Raw genomic sequence first — 14291 nt, 5'->3', positions numbered from 1 at the left:
GCAAGAACTGATATCCTTATGATGATCATACAAAGTACATGGTTCTTTATATGGAAAGGCTTTCCAAACTGGAAATTTGGGACTGGATTTGATCATTCTGTGTATATAATAACCTTATACTATATTTATACTTTATATTACATTAATTATGTTAACTCACAAGATTACTGCTGTGGGTCTACATGTTCTTAACAATACATGTTCAAAAGTATTCAAGCAAAATTATTATATGGAATATGCATGATAATAATTTAAATGCAGATATGTGAAATTTTTGTTGCTTTCTGTGTCAGTCTAGAATACAGGGAGAATTATCTCGTGGAGATTTTTTTTAAAAGTAATTTGGATTCCAATCTTGTCCAAAAGTTGTGAGGTGAAAGATGATTTGGGAAGGGTGGGAAAATGAGAACAAGACTGTCATAACAGTCTTATACTGGAATACTCAATTTAGAACTATCTGAAAGAACAAATAATGTCTCATGATATACCAGAATAAAATTCCAATTTTAATTCCTTAAAAGAATGTTGAGAAAGAGACACATGATGTCTTTCCTCTGGGCAACATATTCTAATGATTAGAACAAAATCTTTCCTGGTTTAATCAAGGGTTTTTCTCTGAAAAGTGTAACAGTTCTTAATGAAGGATGGACCTTACACCACTGGCTTAATTTAGCCATAACATGCTTTGAAATACTCTTGTGTTTCCAAATGAGAAACACCAAAACCTGAGGTTTTTTTCCCCGATGTCTTCCTTCAACTGTCTTTTTCTTTCTTTTTCCTTTATTCCCTAAGCTAGAGAAAGTCCTGACCATAATGATCTCAGGTGACACCATGCCAAATCCTTTCCCAATGTATCTGAGGTGACATGACAGTACATTACACAGTGAAGTAGAAGTTACCACCATTGTGACCTGATGGAACCTAAAAAGTATGCTTTAGTTTTTATATTATAGATTATTTTGACTTTTAGCTAGATAAAAGTAGAATACTTTGATCCAGCATTTTCATTTGCTGTTATCAGAGAATAATAGGATGACAAAATTATTCCCTAGAACTTTTGCATAACCCCAACAGACAAAGATATAAAAATACACTCTGTGGGGATTTTGATATACAAGACATCTATAAGAGGATTCGAATGCATGGTAAAGTAGAAGCATTTATATTTCAATTTTTGCATAAATTGATTGTAGGAAAATAAGCAACTTTTTTTTTTTTAATCAAAAAGGCTATATTTTAAGCTAATATGGACCTTTTCAAAACCAACTCATATGAGTTGGAGGTTGAGCCCTTCAGACATTATCCACCTCAGTGAACCTCACAGGCTTTAATGGGATCATTTGAATATGATGACTATTTCAAGGTCAACAGGGGTGAAAGGAACAGATCTCAGATATATACAATAAAGTGAACACAAACAGAAGAAATACTGTAGAAAAAAATTTGTTTTCCTAATACAAAACATTTTTATATTACCTGAAAATTTATATTTTATCAATACAGTTGAACCAGGAAATATATTTAGAACCCTTTATTTGTGACCTCATCTCATTTGATTTCACAGCAATGTGATTTCATATACTTTAATTGTATTATTTTTGTTTTTCCTCATTGCAGACAGTCAGACTTAAACCCTTATTATCCCTTCAAATAAATTGCTCATTATTTTAACAGCTTCCTGCAGTCAGAGTTTCTCAGCATGTATCACATTTCTATTTCTTAAGATAGAAATGTAAAGCAGCTGGGGGTCTTCCTGATTTAACGTCCAGATTTGCTCAGAGGAAGCAAAGATGATTTCATGTTCCTCTGTTCACTGATGATATGTGGTCTTTTAGCTTCTTCAACTATATTTAGAAGGACTTATTAGGCAGCATTACTGAGAAAAGAAACACAATTTAAGGCCAAGTCTCGAACAAGGTGATCAAAGTTACTCATGTCCTGCTGGGGAACTTCAACCACCCCAACATCTGCTGGGGAAGGAGCAGAGCAAGCTGAAGGCAATTTGGGACACTCCTGGAATGCATGGGGGATAATTCCTTGGGTCAGGCAGCAGACAGCTCTGCCAGAGGGAATTCAGAACTGGATCTGACCAGCATGAGGGAGGCAACTGGGGACATCAACTGGAGGCAGCCTGGGCTGTGGTGATCATGCATTGGTGGAGTTTGCAGTCCTGAAGGGTATGGCTCAGAAAGGTGTGAAGTTAAAGTTGCACTTTAGAAAAGCAAACTTTCAGCTTTTCAAACATATAGTCAACAGGATCCACTGGGAGCCTTCCCTCAGAAACAAGGGAGTGGAAGCAAATCTTTTTTAAAGACTTACACAGAGGGTAAGAACTGGCAATTCCCATGAGCAAAAAAAATCAGGAGAAACCAGAGTGACTGAATTAAAGTAAAAGGAAAGAAGCAAATACATGGGCAGTGGATGCAAGGAAAGGTACCCTGGAAGAGTACAGAGATGAAGTTTGGTTATATAGGGGTGAGGAAGACCAAGGAGAAGCTGGAACTGAACCTGGCAAGGGATTCAAAGAATAACTAGAAGAGCTTCTACAAGTATGTTAACCATAAAAGAAAGGTGAAAGAAGGTGCAGCCTCCTGCACAACAGTAAGTAGTAACAGTGGATTAGGAGAAGGCTGAGGTAATCAGAAAGTTCTTTGTCTCAGTCTTCAATGGCAACCTCTCTTCCCATACCTCTTGAGAGGATGAACAGTAGGATGGAGACTGGGGGAGCAAAGTTGTGGAAATTGAGGTGGACAGGGAGCTGACTTCACCTACAGATGCAGACAGCTTCAGCTTTAAACCCTGGGAGAAACCTAACATCCTTTATATCACAGTGAGAGAAGAGTTGTCTCATGGAAACTAAGATATTAACTAGTTTATTACAAATAAGATGTTGTTCTTGTTTTCAATATATGTTTGGCTGGTGGCCAGCTAGATATGTGGTTCTGTTCCTTATCCTCATTATTGATTGGATCCTGTACCCTCTACCCCATCTATATACCTGCTCTTTCTGGTTTCAGGGTCTTTGGAGGTTGTCTTTGTACCATGTGGTTTCTACATTTGTTACTTTTACATTAAAAGTTCCTTGTTTTGAGGCAACTCCATTGTTCCTGTCTCTCCATATTTATGCCACAAACTCCCTGGCTGGCCTGGTTCTCATGTGTAGCTGCTCACAGTACTTCCCACTGTAAGCCAAAATCAGAGTCCCCACAGCCTCAGGAACTTGAATGTGCATAAATCTATTTACATAGAGCTATGAGATGTAGCCCTGAATCCTGAGGGAAACGGCTGATGTTGCTGTCCTGGTTTAGGGCAAAATTAGGGAGGAAACTTCAGAATGGGGTCCCTCTAGAAAGCAGATTCAAATGGCCCCTCCCCCTACTGGTTCGGGAAAAGATTTCCTTGGAGAAAAGTGAAAAAACCTGTTTATTCAACAAGCAAAGCACTCACAAGCACAAGAAATGAGTAATAAATGAAACCTCTCACTATTCTGAAGAAATGGAAAATTAAGAAAGTCCTTGTTGTGGGGTGTAGCTCAGTTTGCTTGAAAAACCAAAAAAAAACCCAAACAAATATAGATAGATATTATTTGAAAACATGAATTAAACTTCTGTATATTTCTGACATAACACAACAATTTTACTTATTAAATATGGCACTTGACTCACAAAATCCTGAGAAAGACAAGGCTACATTTCTTGACCTGTAAGTTCCCTACTTCCTAATGCTACAGCCTGTAGAAGAAGGAGTAATTTTGAATTTCTTAATAAGTTTCCATGTGAAGAATTTGTCTAAAATAACACTTTCACCTAAGACAAATAATTTCTGGATTAAATGAAAATGAAACACATCCTTTCTACAATTCGTATAGAACCTTCTCTTTTTTGTTCCCCATGCAGAATCTCTACTAGAAGAATCAGTACACACTATGGAACAGAATCTAATAAGTCCAACAAAGAAACAAGATTATTATGTCTTAACTGGTTGAAAGGGATTTTAAGGGCTCCTGCTGAGCACTTAATACTTCGGACTTAGTCTCCTACTGAGGTATTTTTGTCAGCCTAAGATAGAATGGGAAATGCACCAATGTTTATTCTATTTTGGCCTCCTTGTTCTATCTCACACTGCTACATGCAGCATTTCTGGTACAGGACACTTTGGTGATGTGGTGTATTGATACACTGCTGTGAAGTGGATATGGCTGAATGGGTCTGAGAGATACAGACTCATAGCAAAGGAAGATTAGGGAATGATCTCACCTGCAAGAACCAAAATCCACCTGATTGCCTAGCTGTTCATTTGTACTCTGGTTTCTGCTTGGACTTTGCACCTGGCTCTCTCCAAAGCAGTTCATTTAAAGACACCTTGTAAAAGATTATAGGAATGTCACAGTATGAGTTTTAGATTCCTCTGCAGTGCACAGAAATCATCACAGTTTCTATCTCATATAGCAGAACAGCTAAGAGTCTAGAAACCACTTTCACAAAAGACCATGAGCAAAGGTTTGAATCAAAGTTACTTGAATCAGCATAAAATTTTAAGATTCCAATAAGCTTTGAAGCCAGAAGTCAATCTGATGTCATATCTAAACCTCCTCTGGCTTCTGAAATGGATCTGTGTGAGTGGTACACACAAAAGGATAAACCATACACTTGTGCAGACTAGGGGAGGGTACCAGAATAAAGTGGGAGACTTGTGGCTTTCCTAGAAGCCACATCTATCTGCTGCAATACCATTTCAGTGAGAAGTGTGTGATTCCAGCACTGGGTAGAAAGCCATTCTGAAGACAAAATGAACCAGGCAGATAGTCCCAGAGGCATTATTTTAAACAAAGATAGGTTTTGCCAGCCAAACCAAGTGAAGCAAACAAATGAACTTGAACTGACAACCCTCATGACAGTAACTTCTAAGTTTTGAGAGTTAATCATGCTGCATTTTGACAGATCACTGATGAAATCTTTCAGATTTGCCTTGTCAGTCATTTATTAGCAGACATCTAATGAATAGCATATAAAACAGGCTTGTTAAGTATAGTGCCTGCTGACAGTTCAATTTAAAAGTGAAGGGTATAGAAAATTCACTCCAGAGTAGTTGTCAGTTTTTCCACAGGAAAAGCCTCCTTTGTGTTAACAGTCTGTACAGGTCTGGTGGGGATGTTCTCCATCTGCATGACCCTGGCTGCCACAGAGATACAATTTCTTTAGCAAAGGAATGGTCAAGCACCCATGCAAATATTACTGGAATTATGACATTACCATATTTGTTTCCTTGCCTAAGAAAGATAATTAAAAGATACACGCTGAGGTGTATCAGTTATATCTTAAACTGATTTTATTGCAATTTTTTATTTTACTTACTTTACAATATGATTTATGAGAGGAATTATTAATGTCATTCATTTAAGTTATCTCTTTTCTCAACATAATACAGCATGTAAATAATAATATTTAGCATTAAACTTACAAAATAAAATTCATTTTTCTGAGATGCTTCCTATTTACTTTGGAAACAAAGTATAAAAAACCAAAAAAATCCTTACTGAATGTTCAAACCTTTAAGGAAAGAGATTAAAGCAGATTCAAGGAAGACTCTGTTGATATCTTTATATTGAAATATTTATCTTCTCACATACAAATACATAGACCCATAAAAATACAGCGCTGCTAAAAAGCACAGTAAGACATAATAACTGAAATGCAAATAGAAAAGCTTATTATGAGAAATGGATAAAATACAGATTTTATTTTTTTTAATATATATTCTGAAGGACTACAGTTTTTGTGAAGGAACCTTAGAGGTGGTTTTCATTTGTAGTCTTCCAATTTTTTGACCTTTGTTGGTTTCAAAAAATGGAGACTCAACTAGTTTTACAATTATATTTCTCCATTGGACAGGGACAAGTGAGGCAAGAGCAGATCAAGTGTTTGTTGATAGGCAGGCCAGGCTGACACTAAAGAACTTTCAACACCTCTTCACAAGATCTTTTTCAATCCTTTTTGGTTTTTACCTGTAAAGTTTACCTTGATAAACTTATTGTGGTTATGAACTCAGATATATTGTTGGCCTTCATCATGACCTGCAAACAAGGCATGGGACCAGACTGCTGATGGAAGACTGGAAGTAGAATAAAGGCACATGGACTAAAGGGGGCAAATGAAAAATACAGAAGAATTTCAGCACAGTTTAAAATAGGCAGAAATATAACAGACCATGAGGAGAATAAGTCATTGTAAAAGCGCAATGATGGCCTTTCCATGTTGTGGCTTTTAAATAATAAGCTAACTTAAATAGTCTACAGTGGCTCTCTAAGAGGAAGAGCTGAAGTGTTTTTAGACAGTGATAGGAAGATGTGAAGAATACTAATTTCCTGGAAAGCATGGATCTTCAAAAGGTATCTGTTTCGTATGAGAAAGGAATAAAAAAGGCAGAAACTTTCAAAAGCCTGTAAGGATTTGGAACTACTGTCTCTGGTGTCATGTTGAAAGGTTCAACACATACAGAGAGTCCTTAATTCTAACAGTGATTCTAGAGGTGTTCATACATTGATTAAAATATTTTAATCATGTTAATGTTAATCATGATTAGTGAAATAAAAATATACAATAGATATAAAAAGTTTCACAGGCTGATGCTGTTTATATATAGATGTAATTGGGAAACTCTAAATCTACAGCTTTATGTAACTTTAGCCAGAAAGTTATATCTGAGGTTTTAATATAGATTTTCCCCTGCAGACACAAGGCTATGTTGCATGAAAAACAGATGCTGAACAGTAAGGCAATAAATACTGCCATACAGAGAATCCAAAGAAGTTTCAGATGTTTCAATGCCCACAGCAGACCGAAGAGTGATCCCTGAAAAATTAAAGATACAAATACTTCATGACTCTACAACCAATAGCAGTGTGCATACTGCTGCCAATTGACACTGCCATGTTTAAATGAAGGGTGGCTTATTATATTCATGGGGAAGGATATGACTGAAATGTGGCAATTCAACATAATGACAGCTACAATCTCTTTAGATCTAAATAACTCTCTTATATATAAAACCTCCGGAGAAGTGAAACTGCAGCTATTTATTTGTGAAGACTTAGTACACTTCTGAGAATTAGCATCTAGTAGCTCAGATCCTGAAGCTAATCTTTCTTCTTCCACCCAATCTTTACTCAAATAGAGAGAAAAATGGTCCTTCTTCATACCTCTACAATAACTAAATATGGATGAAGTCATAGCTGTGACAAGACTTCAATATATATACCAATGAAAGATTAATTACCTTTAAGAAGTCCCTTAGCACAGAAACTCTTACATTTTATAAAGAAATCCTACCAAAAAAAGAAGAACTCTTTCAAAGGGAAGGAAGATGTTGGCTCTGACTCTACCTTCAATTCAAAGGAATCCATCAACAGCTGCTCCACCAAGAGTTGATGAATGATGACCAGAGCAAGGTTTGCTGTGAAAAACTTGAAAGACTATTCAGGGACATCTCTCTGACAGCTGAACTCATCTGTTGTCTTCTGCAGGACTACCAGCCCTGCCTACTGTCAAAAAAAGGAAACAGGTAACAATCAGTTACTTCCTTAGAGCTGCTTGTGAAAAATATTGCTCCATAATCTAAGAAAAATAAAGTAAATTCTCCACCATTTCAACAACATCATCTATATCTCTCTGCTATACATATTAGGAGTTCATAGAGGCAATTGCCTGTATCATTTGCAAACCTGTAAGATGAAAACTATGAGTTAAGAGAGATGTGTACTCAAGGGAGGAAAAATGGTATTTTAAAATGTTGCTTTAAAAAGAATACACATTTTAAAATAAAGAAAGAGTCATACAAACTTAACTGTACATGGAATTATTTGAAACACTTCGGAAGTTTCAATAAGTATTCATTGATTTCAAACATTTCCAGAAAAGTCCTGTGCAGAGTTGCTGATCTTGGAGAGGACAGAAAAGTAACTGTCTAAATTCCTCAAAAAATATAAAAAAAACCCCAGTAAAAATTACTGTGTTCACAGAAAGATAAAAGGTAAATTGAATGGACATCAGCAGCCAATCTTGTAAGTATCCAAACAGTAATTTAACAATCTAACAACTTCACTGCCTGAGGAGGCTGCCAAAGCACAAAGTCATTTGTTAAAACAAATACTTTAGACAGTTGGATAGCCAGATCTGTGACAGCTGTGACAGTCCGATGACTTACAAAAAAAGGAACAAGAGAGATATGGCACTTAATCAAACTTACCAAGAGTAAAACACACTTCCCTGCTTGCTACTTTTAAAGGACTAAAGAGCCCCCATTTTTTTTACAGCAAATTACTTTTCATCCTGAATTTTTTCATTCTGAGGGACAGACTTTCAGTCAAGACTTTCTGTCTGCAAATATTTTTTGCACCAAAAAGATCAAACTAAAATTATTGATTGCTGATGCATTTCAGAATATCAAATAAACTGATGCAGTTGGGATCCCATCCCTTCTTAATCAACAGCAGGTCTGAAAATTCTCAACAGCCCAGACTGGTGGGACAGATAAACTCTTCACTGGTCCTTGAAGGATTTGCATGTTCTTAGACACTTGGCTACTGTGACTTGATCACAATATCGAACATCAAAATAAATGACAGATTTGGGATCAGGGAGTTGATTTTTGTTTTAACGCACTTCAGACAGGTAGAAACTATGGAGCTCACATAAGAATGAAAGAGATCTCCCTCCTGACCCGTCTTTCCAGAGCTCTGGCACAGACAGCACTGCAGTCTTCTGTGCTGAGCCTGCAGCACCCCACAGCTCAGCCTTCTGCAGATTGAAATGGTTTAGATTTAAAACCTTAAAAACAGCTTAAAACCCCCAGTTCTGTACAGCAGGGCAAGGCATGTGGTGGAGACTGAAGAGTGTGACACATATGAACACAGCCTAGGATTCCTACAGCTCTTTTCTTTGGGATACCTCACAAACCTGGCATTGCCAGGGTAGGCCAGTAAAGAAAAGGAGCATGGGACACACACATATAAGCTACTACAAACTTAAGAAATATTACTCAGAACATTTAAATTATTACTTCTGACTCTTTGATGCACATTTCAATTTCCAGTTATTGATGGCAAATAATTAGTGACACTTATGAGAAATTTGTGCAGAGCAAAACTCTTGAAAAATAGTCAGTCAGGTCCTTAGGTTCATGTGGGAGACTTTAATCATTGCTATCACCACTGTGTGGGCTATAAACAGTAAATCCAGTTAACAGGAGTATAGGAAAGGTCAGAACACTGAAAAAATGTTTTCCTTTCAAACTTACCTTAAAACTCAGACCTAGCAGTAACTTCAGGTTCATCAACTTACAATGGCTACCATAAAAATGCCCCATTGTACTTCAAATCATTCAAACAGACATGAAAGTACAGATGTAGTGGACTAGCAGAGCAAATTACTTTTTTGTTAGTCTCGGTCTGTGATCCCCTAGTTTGCAGTAATGATAGCTATGGGATATTTTTCAAGACTTTGTCCCAAGAGTCTAGAATTCATATATGTAAGGCACTAAAAACACCATGTCCCTTTCAGCCTTCATATTCTGTAAATGCTGTTCATGTCTCCATTCTAGTGTGCACCTAGTCACATTATGGTCACAATAGCTCTGCCAGACAGCTCAATTATTTAAGGACAACCACATCAGTGTCTACTTTTGTTCATGTTTGTAATCCATATTTTTTATTTTTTTAGATAAAGTAAATACAAGCACCTAATTTCCCATTCAGCAACTTCAGTCATTTGCAGACAACTGATTCACTTGTGGATTATTCCAATCCACTCAAACAAACAGGGCTTTATAGTTTAAATGACTTCATGTGGACATTGTCAACTGGATAAACATGACATATTTTTTGTTTCTGGTTTTAGACCTATTCCTGTCACCTTTCTGGTTTATATGTTTTCCTTTCAACAATGAAGTTCAACTAATTTCACCATGTTGACTGTTATTCATGTTTGGTTGCCCACAATGATAAATACTGCTCAACTCTGCCTTCATGAAGTTGTCCATGTGGGTTTTGTAACAAAAGCAAAAAAGGTTCAGAGATAAATGATTTAGTCTCTATGGCCCTTGGAAGTTGGTCAGCCTTTGACTGCTGAAAGATTAAAGGAAATGCATCTTGCTCTGAGTAATGAGTGAGGAGGGAAAGATCTATTTCTTGGAAGTAAAATGTTACCTAAAGTATGGATCAGCTCGAATAGGGGTTTCAAGATGCTGCTTTGTAGGAATTTGATAGATTTCACATCATTGGCTGACCAATTTATTCTCTGCCAGCCAAAACAATGTTTGTAAACTGCACTGCCTGGTGACTGATGATGCCAAGGGCAAACAATGAACAGAGAATAAAAGAAGAGATTAAGAGAAGCTCTGTTGGCATAATGAGAAGAAATGGTCCTTCATCATCCTATCAGGCCTATTGGACTGCAAGTTATAAATCACTGTCCTCTGCCTCACAGCCTGGGATAAGCACAGCAAAATAAATTCGTTAAACTAAGGTGTTCAGTGCTGCATGTTTTTTTTTTTTTGTGGCAGCAGGTTTGTTTTCCTGACAGCTTCACAGAAATGCCTCTTTCCTTGGATTTAATCCATGCAGATATAAAGTGAGCTGAGTTCATGATATACATTAATATCTATGCAACAAGAAATGTGAAGCACACTTTATTTGACAGTGTAAATGAGTTACAATACCAGTTTGAACTAAACAGTGCTTTTTCATTGCCTCTATGCCAGTTCCAGAAGACAGGGGCACTCTAGGTCTCATTTCCTTTTGAATAATTTAAACCAAATGAGGATTGGTTTATGATTTGCTGCAGTTTGAAACTCTCAAAGTTTCAAAAAAACCTGCCTGTTTTTCAATCAGGATATTATTTAAACTAACTGTAAAGAGGGCTCTGGACCTCTGAATTAGGGAAGAATGGCTCTTTGATGTAATTCATGTAACATTATTTAATCTATATCTATCTATGTATATGTATATGTATATGTATATGTATATGTATATGTATATGTATATGTATAGATATTTACATCCACTAATGAAAGAAGTTCTTTAATTACTGATGATACTGAATATCTCTTCATTGAATGGTGTGTATCAAAACACCCTCCCCATGAACAGACCCGTTTTTGTATTATTTATTATAGTTTCCCTGCATTCAGAATTGCACTCTATAAGTGAAAAGCAGTTTCAAGGTAAATTGTTTTGACATTAACTCTTATTTATATTGCAATATGATTTGTATATCCATCCATCAAGTAAACCTAAAATTAACTGCTTTTGCAAAATTTCTCAAGAAATTTCCCTCATCATGATATAATGTATCTATCAATCTCTCATTTCATATGTCAGGAAAGAACCAAGCATTGCTTTAAGGATATTTCGTTTTCTTGTGAAATAGTTTTCTTGTGTAAAGATTGAATTTAATCTGAAATTAAAGACACAAGAAATTCAGTGTGCAGCATCATAAATTATTAACACTGATTAATGAAACTCCTCTGCCATCAAGCTCTGTCATAGTATCACCTAAATTCAAATAAAAATGTTTGAAAATTCAGTTAGTGTTTTCATAAGAAAATAGATAACTAAATTGCTCATAATACAGGAATTAATAGAAAGTTGAGAATAGGTTGCACAAAATCTCCTAAAACCACGAAACAATTGGAAAACGCATTCCTATATGTTGGTTAGCAATATATTGTACTAATATTAACATTTTATACTATAAGTATCCCTCTAGCCTTTGCTGACCCACACTGAAACTTGCAGTAATGTAGGCTTCAGGAGCACACATAAAAATTACTAATCTTTCAGAAAAACTTTGCCAGATCACCCAAAGTTTCAGGAGGATTAGATGGAAAAATTCAGCCTCTCATAAGCAAACAATTTTTTTACTGCATGTATGTCCTTTGGGTAGCTACTTATTTATTTAGTTACTTCAATTTTATATTGCTATAATTGTTTCAATTGAAATGGAAGTAACATTGCTAATAAACTACTAGCTCTGGAATTCAAATTGTCTGTGTTCCCAGAGGACTTTTGAAGTCCAAATAGGGGCACTTATTCTGAAAATCTCTGAATATGGTGCACCAGAGGCCCCAAAGTCTGACAAAGAGCTTTTTACACAAAGAGTACATTACATTATATGATGCAAGTGACTGAGTTAAATGTTATTTCTGAAGGGAGGGTGTAAGCCCAAAATGTACTTACCTACTAAACCCTCCTCCCCTGATAAGGTCTAAAGTGAGTGGCAAACAGAAGATTTAGTCCATAAGTGCAATTAGGTTAACTGACTAAAATCATAATGCCTCTAGCAGACATTTGTTGTACATAGAGCACAGAAGGGTGCCCTGGAGTCTAGCACAACAGAGAAGTATTAACTCAACCCCTTTCAAAGAATGAAGTCATTTCAGAAAGCAAGCTGGTTATATGACTTTGTGATGAGTCACTACCTTGAGCAGGGCTAAAAATTCCCCTGGTACAATGATTAGTGTGGTGGCTAAAATCACTGGGTAGAGAGTGGGCAACAGGGGTGGACAGCTACATGTTCAGGGGAAAGGGAGGAGAGAGAAGGACATCATTTATCTAAGGTTTAAGGTTTTAAGAAATCTGAACTGCTTAATTGCAATCTCTGACAGGCATGACCAGAATGCTAACCAATAATCAGCAGGAGAAACACTGGCATGGCCAGGTGTCTCTGAATTACCATTTACACTGGACAGAAACACTTAACTCAAAGGCACACAAAACCTGTGGAAAGTTTCAAATGTGGGGAGGCTTCAGATATTAGCAGGCATCTCACAGAAGCCACAGTAAAATATTGTAAGAGCTCCTGTGAAATACAGATAATGTCCAACAGCATGAGATATTTGTATATCACTCCCCTTCTAATCCAAGGGTAAATGTTTGCCAGGATATCAGCAACCCAGAGAAACAGACAACACTTTCATATAGTTATGTAAAAACATCTGCTTCCTCAAGACTAGGAAAGGCAGGGAAAAACATCAATGGGAAAATGCAAATAGAAAAATGTATGTGAATCTCAATACACACTACTCACTTTGAGATATTTGGAGGCTTGATCTGATCAATCATAGTTCCCCCACCACAAAGGGATAAGTGTAGCACAAGCTCTTCTGGTTCAGTACAAGGTAATGAACAACTGTTAGAAATACAATAAGCATTCATCACAAATTTAATATTAATTGAAATATTGAAATTAAGAGCAATTAAATATTTTAAAGCACATTGGGAATGTTGCAAAAAATGAAAGGAAGCCTTATGAAAGCACAGAGAGCCAAAGAAACACCAGCAGTGACTTAGTATCTTTAATAGGTAGCAGCAAAATGCTGATAATGACTGAGTTCATGATAAATGAACTCAAGTGTTTAAAGTTCAAGTATGATAGCTGAAAACCATATTAAATTTGCCAACTATGCAAGTCTTGTACTGCAAAATACTCCCCCATTCCCCAGAGGAGGAGTGCTGCTCCTCCTCACTCTTCCCTGCACCACAGGAGGTGCAATCTGGTGCCCAGGCAGAGATCACACCATCACACAAAATCATTAGGGCATGGATGGGCTGTGAGCATAGCTAGGTGTAGTTTTCTCCCTCCATGACCCTCTTTCCATGCCTGGAAACTAAGGAAGTGGTTGTGTGATGGATAGAGAATGAGGGGTTGCTCTGCAGTAAATAATTATGGGGGTTTTATTGTGTTTCTGGTGTAATTTTATAACAGGGAAAGACCCTTAGGAATTATTCCCATTTTATTAGGATATTTACATAAATATTGAAATATCTTGCTAAAAACAATGGGTCTGTATAGGAGTGTAACTGCTGTGAGCAGAAAACCATATTAATGGCATGGAGGCATCTGTATATAGAGGTGTCATTAGAAAATTGTATATTCCTATAACAATACATGAGATTGGAGAGCATATTTGAAATACCTTCAAATTAGACACTCTTTTCTGCCTATGTGACTGGAATATAAATTACAATCTAGTTGGCCTTTAAGTTATTGCAAACATCAAGACAGAGAAATTCTCTTGCTCTTCAGAAAAAAAATAATAGCCTGGAAGGCTAGGACTGCATCACATTTCCTGGACTGATTAAGAACTTACCTTTGTATGGTACTGTTACTCTTCTCAGCAGGAAAAAATGTAAAGGGAATAAAACATGACATCTCATTATTCTGCCAAGTTTGATAGTCTGGATCATCCAAAGCTGTTTTCATAAAGAATTATCCACATGCTTCTTTATTTTCTGA

This window comes from Erithacus rubecula, assembly GCF_903797595.1.
Source record: "Erithacus rubecula genome assembly, chromosome: 5".
Classification (NCBI taxonomy): Eukaryota; Metazoa; Chordata; class Aves; order Passeriformes; family Muscicapidae; genus Erithacus; species Erithacus rubecula.
The sequence above is the reverse complement of the archived record's forward strand: the minus strand, read 5'-3'. Positions refer to the sequence as shown.